The sequence below is a fragment of the Macaca fascicularis genome, chromosome 19 (assembly GCF_037993035.2).
Source record: "Macaca fascicularis isolate 582-1 chromosome 19, T2T-MFA8v1.1".
Classification (NCBI taxonomy): Eukaryota; Metazoa; Chordata; class Mammalia; order Primates; family Cercopithecidae; genus Macaca; species Macaca fascicularis.
In genome coordinates, this window is record NC_088393.1 from 62,265,081 (window position 1) to 62,278,624 (window position 13,544).

The following is a 13,544-nucleotide window of genomic DNA, read 5'->3' on the forward strand; positions in this document are numbered from 1 at the left end:
AGGGAGGAACCAGGGATCCAGGAGAAGGTGGGACGCTGTGGTTCCCCCTCTTCCATGTTTGTAGATGGGCACTGCCATATCTCTGCTTCCTGGTGGGAGCCCATGAGGGGCAGAAAGAGGAACTGCCCCTCCCCAGGAGCCCAGCTCTCATTTCCCCAGGGCTTGTCCTGGGGGTGAACACCAGGCTCTCTGGAGATATTACAGACAGAAATGAGCTCTCCCCTCACTTTGGCTGCATCTATCTGATCTGTCCTTGTCTCACCAAGGGCCAGGATGTAGCAGCAAATGGACCCGGAGTCTTCCTGATTCAGCCCCTTCCAGGGTAGAGGGACTGACGGCTCCTCCTTCCCTCTCAGAGCCTCCCCATGGAAGAGGCTGCATCTCCCCTGTGTGTGTGTGTGTGTGTGTGTGTGAAAAACAGGCTGTCTGTGGTATTGCCACACCTGGACATCTGTCCCACGTGTGAGTGGGAGGTCACATTGGACTCCGCCTTGCCAGCCACAACTTTGGGCAGATGCTAAGTTTGGAAGAGTTGATGCTCCGGGACAGCAGGAGCTGCAACCATCCCCTCGGGACAGGCCTGATTTCTGAGTCATCTCTGGGAGAAGTGTTCTTTGTAAGATCATGTGCATGGGGGAGACGGACAGCATGCACTATATTTGAGAAGAGATAGCCAACTAGAAATTACATAGGCAGATGTTGCTGTGGTGAAAAGAAGTGGGTAGAATTAACACACTTAAAAATCAATTCTATGGCCGGGCACGGTGGCTCACGCCTGTAATCCCAGCACTTTGGGAGGCCCAGGCAGGTCAATCACCTGAGATCAGGAATTCAAGACCAGCCTGGCCAACATGATGAAACCCCATCTCTATACTAAAAATAACAAAAATTAGCCTCATTTTTGAATCCCCTTAAACATTACCAGCCTGTAAATGTCTGCCCTTTGGATTATTCTTTGAATTCAGTATTAATATTTCTCCCATTCCCTTGTTAATAGTAAGCTAAATAAAAACTTGTGCCCATTTTATCCTTCTAGAAGAGTAATTTTTTTTTTTACCTTTTTGGGAAAAAAAAAAAAAGAAAGAAACTTTACCAGAATATATTTAAGATCAAGAATGCTGGTCATAAGCTGTGAAAATCTGTGTCTTGTCTTAACCATTCCATCAGCATAAAAAATGTAGCAACACATGTGAAGTGTTGGTTCCAGGCAAACCTGCTTAAGACTCAATGTTCAAGGTTGTTATTAGGTGGGGGACCATATAGGCATAAGGGTCAGTCACAGGGAAACCAGGGAAAAGCTGGTGTCCGCCAGCTTTTTTTTTTTTATTTTTTTTTTTAACTAGCTCATCAACAGTGAGCTACACTGTTTGCAGAAACAGCCTAGTCAAGACACAGCAGAATTCAATGCTGCAGTCACACAACCCCAGTTTATCTCTTAGGAACGTAGGGAACATTCCAGGAGCCATGTTTAGGAACTAGATGCCAGCTCAGGACCACCTTTACAAGCAAACCCTCCCAACGTTATCCCCCTTGGAGCTGTGAGATTAACTCCTTCTTGCACAACCTGCACCTGAAAAAAATAACAGTCCTCTTGAATGCAGCAGTACGCTGTTCACCCAGAACATGCCTCCAGCTCCTCCAGATTCTTCCGGCCCTATCTCAGTTTTTTTCTGCAGATTCTCCAAAGTTCTGCAAACTGTAAGTAGTAAATCCATACTCATCTTGAGTTTTCATGAGGGAAGCCATCTGGGGCCTTCTCTGGCTGTACTGAGCCTGAAGGAGCATCCCCCAGAGACCACCAGGATCAAGGCAGCATGGTCATTGGGATGAGATTCTCCATGGCAGAGTCTAGAGGGGCGTGGTCAGTAGACAGAATGGAGCACTTGGTGAGGGCTTAGACAGATCACACTTACCTTGGAAGCCCTGGATGGGTGTTTACACATCTACACTCTGGAAAGGGGAGTTCCAGTTATTCCTCACTGTGGGTCTATACTTGGTGGAGGATGGTTGAGAGGATCCACCACTCTGTATGAGTCTGTTCTCACCCTGCTAGGAAGAACTATCCGAGACTGGGTAATTTACAAGAAAAGTGGTTTAATTGACTCACAGTTCTACATGTCTGGGGAGGCCTCATGAAACTGACAATCATGGTGGATGGCACCTCTTCACAGGGCGGCAGGAGAGAGAATGAGAGTGGAGTGAAGGGGGAAGCCCCTTATAAAACCATCAGATCTCGTGAGAACTCACTCACTATCAGTACAGGGAAAACTGCCCCCATGATTCAGTAATCTCCATCTGGTCCCACCCTTGACAGGTGGTGATTATTACAATTCAAGGTGGGATTTGGGTGGGGACACAGAGCCAAATTTCTCCACCTGGTTTCATGATTGATACATGGGGATTATTACAATTCAAGGTGAGATTTGGGTGGGGACACAGAGCTAAACCATATTAGACTCCTATGAATAAGAATGAGGCGGGGCATGAGTAGCCAGGCCACCATTGTATCACCCTACCAGGGCATGTAACCCACCATTGTATCCCCCCACCAGGGCGTGTAACCCACCACTGTATCCCCCACCAGGGCGTGTAACCCACCACTGTATCCCCCCCCCAGGGCATGTAACCCACCATTGTATCCCTCCACCAGGGCATGTAACCCACCATTGTATCCCCCCCACCAGGGTGTGTAACCCACCATTGTATCCCCTCCACCAGGGCGTGTAACCCAGCATTGTATCCCTGCCGCCGCCCAGGGTGTGTAACTCACCATCAGTCCCCCACCAGCGTGTGTAACCCACTATGCCCTGGCTCCTTCACACTCTCCTCCCTTCTCATGGGGGAATTGTATGAGATCCTTGCTGAACTCAACTCCCAGCTCAGGCTTAGAACCCTATGGTCCCCTCCTCAAATGTGTTCAGGTTCCTGGGCCTTGTTGAAGTCACAAACAACTTCTCAGCTGCAGAGATATTGCGGGTTTGGTTTTTACAACAACTCAGGGACAGAGGACAACAATCTCCAGCCTCTGGGACGCTTAACTCTGCTCTTCTCTGGTCTCAGATTAGTCTCAAAATTAGCTAAACCCAAGCCTCACCCTTTGACCTCCAGTAATGCATCACCTGTCAGTATGGAATCCATAGATCTGCATGTAGGACTCCTGGTGTCCCAGGGCCAGGACTATGAATCAGCCAAAGGCTGTGACTGCCTTTCCTTTTCTTTCTTTTTTTTTTTTTTTTTTTTTGACACAAAGTCTCGCTCTGTCGCTCAGGCTGGAGTGCAGTGGCGTGATCTTGGCTCACTGCAACCTCTGCCTCCCAGGTTCAAGCAATTCTCCTGCCTCAGCCTCCTGAGTAGCTGGGACTACAGGCACGTGCCATCACGCCTGGCTAATTTTTTGTATTTTTAGTAGAGACAGGGCTTCACCGTGTTAGCCAGGATGGTCTCGATCTCCTGACCTGGTGATCTGCCCACCGCAGCCTCCTAAAATGCTGTGATTACAGGCATAAGCCACCGCGCCCAGCTTCCTTTTCTTTTTTTGTAGCTCACTCAGCTCTCCGTGTTCTCTGGTTCAACTTAATAGTACTACTAATAATCCAAGTAATAATCTCACTATCTATTCTTCTGTCCATTTATCTGTTTTGTTTTACAATTAATGAGAGACTAGTCATAGATTCCAAGTAACTTTCTCAGGAATAAGAAACACTATAGTGAGCAAAACCTTGCATTGTTCATTCAATTTATGGTAGAAATGGAGAAAGTCAGATGAATTAAGCAAAAATACAAAAGAGCTGAACTATTATTTAAAAACAACACACAGAGGGATAAATAGACAAAATTTAAGCTACCTAGAGGTCTTGGAATGTGTGTTGTCCTTATAAAAAAAAATACCAGTGCCAGCCTGGCCAACACGGTGAAACCCCGTCTCTACTAAAAATACAAAAATTAGCTGGGCGTGGTGGCGCACTCCTGTAATCCCAGCTACTCAGGAGGCTGAGGCAGGAGAATCACTTGAATCCGGGAGGGAGAGAGTGCAGTGAGCTGAGATCTTGCCACTGCATTCCATCCTGGGTGACACAGGGAGACTCTATTAAAAAAAAAAAAAAAAAAAAAAAAAAACAGTGAGTACTAGGGGCAAAGATCACTCAACCCAGTTTGTCATAAAAAGAAAAATGTTTGTGAGGATGTGACAGGTTAGGTAAAAACTGAACAATGAGCAAGAGGAGGATCCAGAAAGGTAATATTGCCCAACATAGGAGCAGATGATTGGGGTCTTTTGATACCAAAAAATGCAGAAATGTTCCTAGTGTATCTAAAATGTATTTGAGAAAGAGGAAATGAAAAAAGTGGTGTAGAGCTGTATTTCCAGGTGTGCAAACAGATGTATGGACATCGACGTGTGCAATAAATTGTTCACTGAAAATCAATACATAAATAAAGTGAGAAATAAAAACACTTATCTGCAATACAGCCATGAGTCTCAGAGCACGGCATGTGGAGAAAACAGAATAAAGAGGTATTTGACTGCCTCTGGAGATGGAAGAAGATGGGAACAAGGATCACCTCTATGCACGTTGGTAAATATATTTGTGTGTGTGTGTGTTTCTTTTTTTTGAGGGAACAAGGATCACCTGTGTGCCCATTGGTAAATATTTGTGTGTGTGTGTGTGTGTGTGTGTGTGTGTGTGTTTTAGATGAAGTCTGACTCTTGTTTCCCAGGCTGGCGTGCAGTGGCACCATCTCAGCTCACTGCAAACTCCGCCTCCACCTCCCAGGTTCAAGTGCTTCTCCTGCCTCAGCCTCCTGAGTAGCTGGGATTACAGGAGCATGCCACCACATCTGGCTAACTTTTTTTTTTTTTTTTTTTTTGAGACGGAGTCTCTCTCTGTCACCCAGGCTGGAGTGCAGTGGCGTGATCTCGGCTCACCGCAACCTTCGCCTCCCGGGTTCCCGCCATTCTCCTGCCTCAGCCTCTGGAGCAGCTGGGACTACAGGCGCCCGCCACCTCGCCCGGCTAATTTCTTTGCATTTTTAGTAGAGACGGGGTTTCACCGTGTTAGCCAGGATGGTCTCGATCTCCTGACCTTGTGATCTGCCTGCCTTGGCCTCCCAAAGTGCTGGGATTACAGGTGTGAGTGAGCCTGCGCCTAGCCCGTATTTTTTTTTTTTTCCAGGAGAGATGGGGTTTCACCATGTTGGCCAGGCTGGTCTTGAACACGTGACCTCAGGTGATCCACCCATCTTGGCCTCCCAAAGTGCTGGGATTACAGGCATGAGCCACCGTGCCCGGCCCCAACTTTTTTTTAAATCAAGTGAGTGACAAGAAGATTCATCTTTTCCACAAGCCTCAGAAGTCCAGGTGATGATTCTGGTTAGAAAGAGCTGTCCGTGGTCGGGCGCGGTGCCTCACGCCTGTAATCCCAGCACTTCGGGAGGCCGAGGCAGGTGGATCACGAGGTCAGAAGTTCAAGACCAGCCTAGCAAAGATGGTGAAACCCCATCTCTACTAAAAATATGAAAAGTAGCCAGGCATGGTGGCGGCGCCTGTCGTCCCAGCTACTCGGGAGGCTGAGGCAGGAGAATTGCTTGAACTCGGGAGGCGGAGCTTGGGAGGCGGAGCTTGCAATGAGCCGAGATCTCGCCACTGCACTCCAGCCTGGGTGACAGAGCGAGACTCCATCTCAAAAAAACAAAAAAACAAAAAAACAAAGAGCTGTCTGGAGTTAAATTCAGACCAGCAGGCTGGGCCCAGTGGCTCACGCCTGTAATGCCAGCACTTTGGGAGGCCAAGGCGGGCGGATCACGAGGTCAGGAGATAGAGACCATCCTGGCTAACCCGGTGAAGCCCCATCTTTACTAAAAATACAAAAAATTAGCCGGGCGTGGTGGCGCCTGTAGTCTCAGCTACTCGGAACTCGGGAGGCTGAGGCAGGAGAATGGGTGAACCCGGGAGGCGGAGCTTGCAGTGAGCCGGGATCGCACCACTGTACTGTCCAGCCTGGGCGACGAGCGAGACTCCGTCTCAAAAAAGAAAAAATTCCAGACCAGCAGTGATTTTCCCTAAAACGAGAATCCTGAGATAGGAGCTTCCATACTCACCACAACTGGAGTCAACTTTACACACAGACCCCAAGGTGTCCAAGTACTTTCCATATAAGTGTTGCTGCTAAAAAAATACAATACAATAATAATAATAATAAATAATAATACAAACTCCAGGCCTCTTGGATTCTAAAAATGGGACTTGTGTATCTCTTTTTTCTCCAGATTTAGCCTGGCCTGTCTTTCTCGAGTTGGCTGCAGCAGGTTCCTTGAGTTCCCAGTGTGGTTGAAATCATAAATATTCCTTCTCTTTCATTTCCCTTTTTCACATCCCCAGACCCACGTGGTGGTTCATCTGGGGAGCCGTATTTCCTTGGGGAGGAAAGTGAGATTTTGAGGAAAGTAACAGTGGGTGTCATACCCAGGGGAGATTAACTTTCAGTTCCTGCAGTTGCCCCTACCGGGCGACAATCTGGTGCTCATAGAAACCTGCTCAGAGAATCTCTTTCTTACTTTTGTTCCTTCCTCAACACAACGGCCACGGTTACCGGTGGAGACAAAATATGTCCGGAGTGGACTGGAGTCCAAGAAAAGGTACATCTGGCATTTCCTTGCCTAGGAAGTCGCTGGCACAGAAGTTCAGAAATGAGTGAGCTTTTGAAAACAAGAACGGGCCCGGCGCAATGGCTCACGCCTGGAATCCCAGCACTTTGGGAGGCCGAGGCAGGCAGATCACCTGAGGTCAGGAGTTCAAGACCAGCCTGGCCAATATGGTCAAAATATTTCAAAAAAAAATTTGAAAGTGCAGTTGATTTTTATTTAAAATACATTCATTAGCCAAATGTTTAATTCAGGGTCACACCTTCAATTTGTATAATAATTGTTCTGATTCCAGCCTTGCTCTTTTAATTCTACACAGAAATAAATGAATTATGGTTTCTCAATTTGCCAATAATTAAAGTAGAATGAAAAGAGAATCATTCTATATTTATATCATGCAAAGTAAAATATATGACTTTCTTAGTCATGTTTAATTTAACAGAAAATTTTGTAAGTATCCAAAATGTAAATGGTTTTTAAAGAATTCAAATTAGGGCTGGGCGCGGTGGCTCAAGCCTGTAATCCCAGCACTTTGGGAGGCCGAGACGGGCGGATCACGAGGTCAGGAGATCGAGACCATCCTGGCTAACACGGTGAAACCCCGTCTCTACTAAAAAATACAAAAAACTAGCCAGGCGCGGTGGCGGGCGCCTGTTGTCCCAGCTACTCGGGAGGCTGAGGCAGGAGAATGGCATGAATCCGGGAGGCGGAGCTTGCAGTGAGCTGAGATCCGGCCACTGCACTCCAGCCTGGGCGACAGAGCGAGACTCCGTCTCAAAAAAAAAAAAAAAGAATTCAAATTAGGATCCATCAAAAATAGGACTGTCTTTATTCTTGAAAAACATTGTATTTGTTTACTCTAATAATGAACAAGTTATTAAGTTACGATGTGATTTAACTGGTATGAGAATTTGGGAAATTAGAAGCTGGTAAAGTACAGATTAGTTAAAAGAAAAAGATGCTTTAGAAAATCAAAGACATTTCTGAAAGAATGTATAATAACCAATAACAGTTTGACCCCAGTGTTGTAGAGGATGGGGAGAAGGTGGAAGAATGAGAAAATAATACACATTTCATGTAGTATATGTGCACAAATCTTTTCCTTTTGTTGGGAAATGTTGTGTCACAACAAAGATAATTAATTTAGCAACTTTGTTCTAGAGATCAATCAATAAATCCAAATAGGAGAAAGAGGAGTGGTCTATAAAAGCAGAAAGCAATCTCACAAATGAATAGATATAGTGTACTAATAAATTGAGCTGGATGGTAACTAAAAGCAACAAGAAAATATCTGTGAATCCTAGACCAGCTGTGATGATGGCTCCATATGCCCTTAAAGAACTGCAATAATTCATGAAAAAGTAAAGACTTTCTGCTTTCTTTATCGAAGTGATTTTTATGGAGGTACAATGTAGGACCAAATGAGGCACGTTTTACTGCTTGGAACAGCAACAGGAAAATTCTCATCCCGCAGCTCTTACAGCTTAGATCTTAGCAATCGGAACAGAACAGGTTTTCACGGCTGAAGGACTGAGCAGAACAACAGTTTTTGGAAGCTTTAGCTCTAAATCCCAGTGGATCTGGAGCAGGTGCAGAGCTTTGGGGACTCTCAGAGCACTTTTAAATCTGGTTAAGTGTCAGAATTGCATGTAGACATCAACACACTTATGTTCCTTGATTATTCCTCCTCCCTAAGCCTTAAACATATAGCCACCTTTTATCAAAAAGATAGTTTATTTGTTTAAGTGGAAGATATAGTTTACTTTCTTTTTTTTTTTTTTTTTTTTTTGAGACGGAGTCTCGCTCTGTCGCCCAGGCTGGAGTGCAGTGGCCGGATCTCAGCTTACTGCAAGCTCCGCCTCCTGGGTTTACGCCATTCTCCTGCCTCAGCCTCCCGAGTAGCTGGGACTACAGGCGCCCGCCACCTCGGCCGGCTAGTTTTTTGTATTTTTTTTTTAGTAGAGACGGGGTTTCACAGTGTTAGCCAGGATGGTCTCGATCTTCTGACCTCGTGATCCTCCCGTCTCGGCCTCCCAAAGTGCTGGGATTACAGGCTTGAGCCACCGCGGCCGGCCTAGTTTACTTTCTTCACACGGATGCCAGAAATTTTCTATTGTTGGTGCAATCAAGTGCATACTACGTCCCAGATCCTATAACAAAGGAGATGAAAGTGTATAATTTTATACTCATCACAGCAAGTTTTCAGAGACTAACTGGCATCACCAACCAAAATACAACGTGGTACCACCACAACTATTTTCAAATGTCCTCAGTAGTAGTTTCCACTGGACAGCAGGTGTGTAAGCAGGAGCCAAGAGTGAAACATGCTCTTCCTAGCAAGAGAGCAAAGACTGTGCGGTTTGGTGTATTCATCCAGAGAGAGTGTTTTAAATGGGGCTATGACAGAGAAGGTAACAAGAGGTGTCGGGCAGCCCTGGACACCCTCAGAAAATATCCCCGCTTCATGAATTTATTTTCTATGTTCAGTTTTGACACTAAAAGGTTATATATATATATATGTGTGTGTGTGTGTGTGTGTGTGTGTGTGTATATATATGTGTGTGTATATATATACACACATATCTCCACCCTATAGTTTATATGACAAACATTCTCACTTGTTCAAGCTGTATTCAATGTCAAGCCCATTTTATTTCCCCTACTACAAAATCCCACCGTTGTGGTCCTTGTACCTACAGTGATGGTTCTGAATAAAGCCCTCCCTACTTTGCTTTAATAAAGGTCACTGGGTAATCTTTCTCTCAACACCTTGCCCAGTGGCCCAGGCTCCAAGAAAGGGAAGGTCAGACCCCTGGCCTGTGCCCTGGATACTCACAGGGATGTCTGTGTGTATATGCTGCTGCCCCATCTGGCCCAGGTGAGGCCTGTCCCCCCTTCCACGTTGGGCCCCACTGCAGCCTCCTGGTGCTCACACCCCAGGGGAATTGGGGTGGGGTCACAAGCACAGGGTAGGCCCTCCCTCTCTGCCTGGCCGCACTGCACTGCCCAGGTGGTGCTTGGGGGCCGTGCAGCACGAGGGACATCTCCACACAGCAATGTCCCCAGACCTCATCACCCTGAGTTCTGGCCCCAGCGTTGGGTGGGTTGGAAGGTGAAGAAGAAAAGACAGTCCCCTGCATCTGATTTTCTGTCTTCTCTCTGGACCCATCCTCCTCCCACTAATACTTCAAGAAATAATAGTGTGGTATTTTTGCTTAATTTCCCCTAAACTATATCTGTCCTGCTTTCCACTGTGACCTCACCGCCTGAACTTCCTAGACTTCCTTGCACTGGAGCAGACAATGGCCTCTGCTCAGCTCAGCTCTCCTGTGCTCTGCAAGGGGTAGAAAAATTCACACATCCTCTCCTATGTCCAGACTGTCCGCCTTCTGCTAAAGAGTTCATTTACCCACCTGTCAACCTCAGAGTCAAACGAACAAGACGTTATGGGAGAAAACACCCAGCTGATGGTTGAAAAACAACCAGAAAAGAAAGACAGAGATACAGAAAAAGAGATAGAGATGGCTGGGCGCAGTGGCTCACACCTGTAATCCCAGGACTTTGGGAGGCCGAGGTGGGTGGATCACCTGAGGTTGGGAGTTCGAGACCAGCCTGACCAACATGCAGAAATCCCGTCTCTAACAAAAATACAAAAAGTTAGCTGGGTGTGGTGGTGCATGCCTGTAATCCCAGCTACTCGGGAGGCTGAGGCAGCAGAATTGCTTGAACCTGGGAGGCAGAGGTTGTAGTGAGCTGAGATCGCACCATTACACTCCAGCCTGGGCAACAAGAGGGAAACTCTGTCTCAAAAAAAAAAAAAAGAGAGACAGAGAGAGAGAGAGACAGAGACACATTGTGAGAGAGAAAGAAAGAGAGAGACAAAGACAGAGACAGATAGAGCAGGGAGAACGTGTCCCACGTGAAGAACAGGGAAAATCAGTCATGATATTCACGCAAGAAAGCAAAGATATAGAGTACAGCAATAGAAAGCAGATCACAGGAGGAAATTAAACCTGAGCACAAATAGAAAATTAAAGCTTAGTACAAATTAAAATTGGGTAGGCCAGCCAGGCACCCACCCTCTTTGAACCAGGACAGAAACCTCCCAGCAGACTGAGCTGCAGTCCGTCCTGGGGTTCATAATATGGAATCAGGAGCCTCACCCGGGTCTGAAGCCCCTGCCTCTGAGACTTGGCCGACCTTGGACCAGTTACTTCATGTCTCGGTCCATAGTTTTTTTTTTTTTTTAATGAGGAAAATAATAGAGCACGCTGTGAAGGGTTTGTAGGATAATTTAATGCGTCCATGTTTGCTTACAACTAAATTAGCAACTGCCCCATAGAAAAAGCTGGCTGAGTTTTTGCTGAATTCTTAAAAATCTTTCTCTCTATATATATATAAAAAATAATATTTTAAAAATATTCTCTTTGTAGTGGGCATGCAGGCTTCTTTTCTAGGATTTTTCATTTGTTTGGTTTGCTTTTTCGGGATTTTTTTCGTATTCTTTTTTTCACTGACAGATAATAATGGCATATACGTACGGGGTACAATGTTGCATTACTCTGTTTTCACACGGCTACAAAGAACCTCCGGGGACTGGGTAATTTATAAAGGAAAGAGGTTTAATTGACTCACAGTTCAGCATGGCTCGGGAGGCCTCAGGAAACTTACAATCATGGCGGAAGGCAAAGGAGAAACAGGCACCTTCCTCACAAGCAGGCAGGAAGGAGAACGAATACAGGAGGAATTACCAAACACTTATAAAACCATCAGCTGTCATGAAAACTCACTCACCATCAAAAGAACAGCATGGGGAAAACTGCCCTGATGATTCAATTACCTCCACCTGGTCTCTCCCTTGACACGTGGGGATTGTAGGGCTTACAATTCAAGATGAGGTGTGGGTGGGAACACAGAGCCAAACTGTCTTAAGTGTTTTGATGATTGGTTTACACGTGCAGTTCTTCTCAGGTGGTGTCTGAAGGGGTGGCCTTCCCCTCCACACCTGTGGGCGTTTCTCGTTAGGTGGAACAAGAGACTTGAGAAAAGAAATGAGACACAGAGACAAAGTATAGAGAAAGAAAAAGTGGGCCCAGGGGACCGGCGCTCAGCATACAGAGGACCCACGCCGGCACTGGTCTCTGAGTTCCCTTAGTATTTATTGATAATTATCTTTGCCATCTTAGAAAAAAGGGAAGTGGCAGGATAATGGGATCATCGTAGGGAGAAGGTCAGCAGTAAGACATATGAATACAGATCTCTGTGACTTAAGTTTAAGGAAAAGGGCTGTGCCTTGATATGCATATGTAAACATCTCCATAAACCTTGTTAGTGCATTAAAAGCAGCATTGCACTAGCAAGTCCCACCTTTCGCCCTAAGGCGGTTTTCTCCTTTCTCAGTAAACGGAACATACAATCGGGTTTTATACCGAGATGTTCCATTGCCCAGGGACGGGCAGGAGACAGATGCTTTTCTCCATCTCAACTGCCAACAACCGCCAAGAGGCCTTCTTTCCTCTTATACTAGTCCTCCTTAGCACAGACCCTTCACGGGTGTCAGGCTGGGGGACGATCAGGTCTTTCCCTTCCCACGAGGCCATATTTCAGCCTATCACATGGGGAGAAACCTTGGACAATACCTAGCTTTCCTAGGCAGAGGTCCCTGCGACCTTTGGCAGTGTGTGTGTCCCTGGGTACTTGAGATTAAGAGAATGGTGATGACTTTTCACCAGCAAGCTGCCTTCAGGCAATTGTTTAACAAAGCACACCCTGCACAGCCCAAAATCCTCTGAACCTTGAGTCACCACAGCACATGTCTCTTGCAAGGACAAGGTTGGGGGTAGGGTCACAGATTAACAGCATCTCAAATACAGAACAAAATGGAGTCTCTTAAGTCTACTTCTTTCTATATAGACACAGTAACAGTCTGATCTCTCTTTTCCCCACAGGGTCTCACGCAGAGCCATGCCCATTGGAGTCTCCACCTCAGGCTTGTGACTGTTTTGGGGTTTTTGTTTTGTTTTGTTTTGAGACAGAGTCTCACTCTGTCGCCCAGGCTGGAGTGCAGTGGCGTGATTTCAGCTCACTGCAAGCTATCCCTCCCGGGTTCACGCTCTTCTCCTGCCTCAGCCTCCCGAGTAACTGGGACTACAGGCGTCCGCCACCACTCCCAGCTAGTGTTTTGTATTTTTAGTAGAGACGGGGTTTCACCATGTTAGCCAGGATGGTCTCGATCTCCTGACCTCGTGATCCGCCCGCCTCAGCCTCCCAGAGTGCTGGGATTACAGGCGTGAGCCACCGCGCCTGGCCTGCTTTTGTTTTTTAAAGACAAACACAGATGAACCCAAATGAGATTCTGTCACCTCCTAGTGCTGCATAGGGTAATTTTCTGTTTCAATCTGCATTTGGGAGAGTACCGTCTGACCCTACAGGTAGGGTGGATACTCAGATATGCCTCAACCAACAGCAGGCTCAGTGATTCCTTGGATTCCCTGAGGCGTGTGAGTGTGTGTGCATGTCTGTGTGTGTGTACGCATGTGTGTGAGAGCATGCATTCCTGTGCATGTACGCGCAGATGTGGACCTGTAGGGTCAGCTCTCTGCCTTCACCCAACCACACCTCCCTCATTCATTCCTGATACACGTGATTTGTCAGAAAACAGTGACACCAACGGGAAGTCCTAAGATGAGCAAATTCAGAATATCTAATGTATAATATCCGTGGTAGTGGGTGCGCTGATGAAACTGATTGTGGCTATCATTGCACAATGTATGCGTATAACGAATTATCACGTTTTACGCCTTGAATATGTACAATCCTGATCAATTAATTTTTTTTTTTTTTTTTTTGAGACGGAGTCTTGCTCTGTCCCCCAGGCTGGAGTGCAGTGGCCGGATCTCAGCTCA